This window comes from Eubalaena glacialis, chromosome 6 (genome assembly GCF_028564815.1).
Source record: "Eubalaena glacialis isolate mEubGla1 chromosome 6, mEubGla1.1.hap2.+ XY, whole genome shotgun sequence".
NCBI classification, from domain to species: Eukaryota; Metazoa; Chordata; class Mammalia; order Artiodactyla; family Balaenidae; genus Eubalaena; species Eubalaena glacialis.
The window spans coordinates 72934843-72940842 of NC_083721.1; positions in this window are offsets into that span (position 1 = coordinate 72934843).

Here is a 6000-nt window from a genome sequence, read left to right on the forward strand (position 1 = left end):
AGTCAAAAAAAGAATATAGATATGTACATATATATGTATAACCAATCACTTTGCTGTGCATCTGAAACTAACACAATATTGTTAATCAACTATAATTTTTTTTAAAAAGCAAAATGCAAATTTGCATTTAGGATGTGTAAAAGCTTCCCGTGAATCCCTAAGGCTGGCACAGAGCTTTGCAGAATGTTTTAATGCATGAGGAAATGGAAGATAAAATAGAAACAAGCGATTTATTAGGGTGATAGAATTGTAGAAGAACTTTAATGTACATTGTCATTGTTATTATAGGATTGTGCAATGCATAATACATAAATAAAATGGGATTGTTTTCACTTTCTAAACTCTTACAAACATTCTCACCCTCTCCCTCCCTTTGATCGGTAACCTACAGTCCTGTGAGCGAGATTAGACAAGTTTACAAATAGCCAGGAAGCGAGAATACGTCTGGGGCCATAAAAGGGTTACAGATAAAGCGCTTTCCAGGTCAGAGCCCAGAGGGAGGCACAATAGCCCTTTGAAATCCAAATCCGTTTCCCGGCCTCGGGCTTCTGCTCTTCCACTTATTACGCCCCGAAATGTGGAAGAACAGAGGGGTGTGCCCGCCGCCCTAAAATCTCTCCCCAAGGAGAAATATTTTAAAATCTTATAAGTAGGAATATCGCTGCACCTTAGTGGCTCTACACAGGAAAAAGTTAAAGCAGGGAATGGGATGGATTCGCTGTGATGGGGCCAACTTGAAATTCTGACAGTAGGTCCTGAGTCCCTTCTCTTTCCCAGACTGGTGGGACCTTAAAAAAAAAGAAAAGAAAAGAATGCTAATATCCAGGTGAAAATCTTATAACCACGTGGAGAAAATAGACTTAGGAGACTGGAGGTCAGGATGGAACCTATGAAAATCCAAATTTAAAAGTTTACATTCAGTAAAATGAAACAATAAAGAAGACAGTAAAAAGCGTGTCAATTATATGTTTATTTTCATGCTTTTATTAGTAATAACGGATACTGTGCAATTACATTCCCTTCACTATCCCTTTCTCCCTGGAAGCTTTGCAGGATCTCCCTCCTCTGCAATTTCAAATAGATGAAAATAAATTTGTCTTGCTTTGTTGTAGAATATTTTTTTTTTAATTGGGGTATAGTTGTTTTACAATGTGTTAGTTTCTACTGTACAGCAAAGTGGAGTTCCCTGTGCTATACAGCAGGTTCTCATTAGTTATCTATTTTATACATATTAGTGTATATATTTCAATCCCAATCTCCCAATTCATCCCACCCCTTTTCCCCCTTTGATGTCCATATGTTTGTTCTCTATGTCTGTGTCTCTATTTCTGCCTTGCAAACCAGTTCATCTGTACCATTTTTCTAGATTCCACGTATATGCGTTAATATACGATATTTGTTTTTCTCGTTCTGACTTACTTCACTCTGTATGACAGTCTCTAGGTCTACCCACGTCTCTACAAATTACCCAATTTCGTTCCTTTTTATGGCTGAGTAATATTCCATTGTATATATGTACCACATCTTCTTTATCCATTTGTTTGTCGATGGGTACTTAGGTTGCTTCCATGACCTGGCTATTGTAAATAGTGCTGCAATGAACATTGGGGTGCATGTGTCTTTTTGAATTATGGTTTTCTCTGGGTATATGCCCAGCAGTGGGATTGCTGGGTCATATGGTAATTCCATTTTTAGTTTTTTAAGGACCCTCCATACTGTTCTCCATAGCAGCTGTATCAATTTACATTCCCACCAACAGTGCAAGAGGGTTCCCTTTTCTCCACACCCTCTCCAGCATTTATTGTTTGTAGTATCTATACATACTGAGAGGCAATTTTGCTTTGTCTGGTAACCCATACATATGTTCAAAGATTTTATTTTTTAAATCTGATTTTCGTTGTTGTTGTTGCCATTATTACATAGCATTGCCTCCCACTTCTGGAGACCCAGTAACTTGGTTGCTTGCAATGAAATAAATTTTTGGTAGCTTTATTTAAACTATACAGCATAACTGAAATGGACATTATTCAATTTCCAACTTTCCACAGACTGTTACACAAGACTTACCTTACAGTGGACCTAAAATTCTTGCGGTTATTCCAAAAGGTACACAAAAATTTTTTTAAATCATGTATGCTAGAATTTTGCATAAAGGAAACTGGAAGTTGGAGAGGAATGTACGATGTGCTTAAATAATAAACAAGCAAGTAAATAAATAAAAGCCCTGGAGATCTGGGAAAAGAGCACAAAACCTGGAGTTGAGGAACTGGAGTTCTCAGCTTTCTTGAGCCTGAGTTTTATCGGCTCTTAAACGGGAATAAAAATACTTGCCTCACAGATTTTCTGTGGGTTTAAGTGAGATAAGGCAGGTGCAGTCTCCTAAAAACACACAGTAAACTGGCACAGAGTAGACTCTTCGTTGAGTCAGTCTGGGTGGGATGGAGCAGGATCCGGCAGGAAAGTAACATGGAAGATGTCTTCAGGCCAGACTTGGATTGATGAGGAAGAAATAAGGTATTTAGCCAGAGGAGACCGGCTTGCCTGTGGTGTGTATTAAAAATCCTACTCTACGTAAATACCTCAGGGAAATCACTGGTGGAAAAGAGAGTTATAGAAATCATCAGCTGCACAATTCTCCCTCCCTCTCTTTTTTCTTCACCTTGAGAGGAAAGCAGGAATCTTCCAATTTAGTGAGGGAGAAATAGGAGGGAAAAACAAAGCAGAGAAGCCACTGATGTAGTGAAAAGAGCCCCAGCCTCGAAGTCAGCAAATAGTCCAGAGCTGTCACCAACTGTGCTGCAGAACCATGGGCTTAATGGCTCTATGCCTCAGTTTCCCCATTGGCCACATGAAGATAACATCTCTTTATCTCCTTCACCAGTGAATTAAAAAGTAGGAAAGCTCCTTTAACTACACAGTTATACAAATACAAGGTGCTGCTAGTTCAGAGCCCAAGCCAAGTTCGTAAATGTGGCCTGAGGGGGAAAAGCCTGGAAACTGAGAAATTCTAAGCAACTAGCAATGAGGTTATTGCTCCAGAAAAGGAAAGTTGTCTTCAATGGCATTTGACTGCCCTGATTCCAGTAAAAATGACTCAGTTATTGATAATGGCTGAGAAGAAAAAGTAATCAATTATCATTTATTGCATTTATACAATTAACGTTTATTGAATAGTATTGTGTGTCTGGCAAAGACACTTAAAGAGATAGGAAAGGAATCTGTACCCCTGAAAAGGCAAACAATGTAGCTGGGGAAACAATTTATACTTAAAGGACAAAAAGCAAGGATGCAAATATGAAATATAAGCAAAAATAAAAGTGAGTCAGGGTCTGTGACAGACAACTGCCCAGATCTGAAAAGGAAGGTAAGACTGGTGTGCTCACCAAGGCACACTGTAGTTCTCTAAATCTTGTTCCAAATTATATGCCTATTTAGATTCTAGTTAATTACCTGCTTTTTAACAATCTATTTTGTAATGTAAAAGTACAACTGAATGTAAACACACTCTCCTCTCTAACTCAGTCACAGGTACAAGAGGGAATTTTGCTACTTGCCCCATAAGATCAAAATCAAAACATACACCTGTTCCAGGAGATACAGACCAGGAACCTAGTCCTGGTCCTAGTCCTAGGAGGAAAAACAATGGGGATGGGAGAAGGGGGACAGCATTGTAAACCCAAACCTCTAAGATGATACAAGTTGGGGGTGGGAGGTTTTTAGTTTTTAGACAAAGGCATTTAGTGCTTTTTCCCTTACATTTTAAAACGTTAGTCTGTTTATGTTATATATATTTTATCACAATTTATAAAAATACATTAATCTGTCAACTCAGTAATAGAGGATCCAAAATCATTTGCTTTTTCTGGGGTCCTCTCTGTGGCCCAAATGCTAAATGGGTTCTCTTAGGTCAGCATTTGTCAAACATTTTTGACTGTGCTCCATGGTAAAATGTTCACTTTACTGCACAATCCAGTATACACATGTGTGTATGTGCATGTGCATGTGCGTGTGTGTGTGTGTGTGTGTATGGGTATGTGTGTGTATTCACATGAAATAAGCAAAAGTTTCATTAAATAATACCCTTGCTGTGTGCAAAGCAGTCTGGAATTTTCTATTTAATTTTTTAAAATGCTGATTTCAACTTATTAAATTGATTTCTCAGTGGGCTACGACCTGTGTTTGAAAACCACAGTCTTAATCCATCTCCTTTCTCAGAGCATAAGTCTTTCTAGTGAACAGGACAAATGACTCGCTCAAAGTTAAATATCAACTTCCAAGTTTTCTCCCTGTTACTTTGCCCACTGTTTCGACTTTCTACCACCCTGCACTTGAGCAAATACTGATTGAGGTTTTATGAATTGGGAGGCAGTGTTAGAAAACAAAACATAGATAAAGCCTTTTCAAATGCTTTCAAACATGCTTTGGTCAGTCATGGCTGTACTCTGCTGGTCACATAGTATAGGTCCTCCCAGCAACCACTATAGACGCTACTCCAACCTACATTCAGCTCTGACCACAGCTCCTATTTGACAAGCTGTATCCACTTTCTTTACTTTGGAACCCTAAGCCCAGGGCAATCACTTTAGGGCCAGAATCATAAAATGAAAATATGGAGCTCTGCACACTGGAACAGGATGTGTTCCAGAGAATGAAGGTGAATTGTCAGCTCATATATTTATTTGAGGTTGATATTTGAGGTTGGTACTATTTTCCATTTTATTTTGCATTTTTTTCCCTTTAAAATGTACTTGGAAACCTTTGGTTTCCTGTCCTAATACTGCTGACTAAATTATTCTTGGTTTCCCCTGTGCTAAAAGGAAGCTTACATGGGAGAACATGGAACAGGAACAATCCAGGTTGATATGGTGGAATTTGCCCCTACTTTATAGCAAGTGGCAAAAGTTACTCAGGTCAGGGAAAGCAGAATATATAATTAATTTTAAAATTAATTACAAGAATATTTATGCCAATGAGTATAGTGGTCAAAGTCAGAGTTTTGAGCAGGGTATAAGGTCCTATTTAGCCCTTCTAGTTTCATAATAGAATTTCAAGTTTGGCAGGAACTTTAACTCATGTACCATACATGGCCTGTAACAGACGTCCACTAAACATATGTTGAATTCATTTGACAAAATTCCTCTACTTTACCCCATCAAGTGGTTATCGAGCTTCTCCTCAGTCTTTCCAATGAGAGCAAATTTATCACTTCCCAAACCAGAGAGCCTTGGATGGTTCAGACAGTTAGAAAGTTTTCACCTAGGGAATTCCCTCGGTGGCCCAGTGGTAGGACTCTGAGCTTTCACTGCCAACGGCCCGGGTTCAATCCCTGGTCAGGGAAGACCCTGCAAGCCACACGGTGTGGGCAAAAAAGAAAGAAGTTTTCACCTATATTATACTGAATTCTCTTTCCCTCTATTTTTGATAAATTGGTTATTGTTTGAAGACTGCTCTCATGTCCACAGCTGTCTTCTCTCCTTCAGGCAAAATATCTTAATCCCTCCTAAGGGTCACCACAGGACGCGATTCCATGTCTTCCCACCCACTAGTCACTTTTGGAAGCATGGTCTGACCGATCCAGATGGTCAAACAGAGGAATGGAGCAGGGCTACCACCATTCCTCTGTTCCAGAGGCTTCTGCCTGTACACATCCCATTTGCCTACCACCACATTCACTGCATTAACAACCACTGCACATTGTCAGCTCATGCTGAGCTCTTGGCAACAGGGTTCAAAGAGAACAGATTGGAGCAGAGAGACCCAGGTTCAAAATCGAGTTTTGCCATGTACTAGCTGATTGTGCTACTATTCCGTATTTCTCTCTTTTCCGTGGATAATGTGATATCCACATATTGTTGCAGTCTGATACAGTATGCATAGACTATCTTCCCCAGTTTATTGCCACTCTAGTTAGCGAATGATGGGGAAGAATCTAGTCTATTTGGCTGGGAACATCCTTGAATATAGAGCTGAATGACAGACAACAGCTAAGATTTACTGATC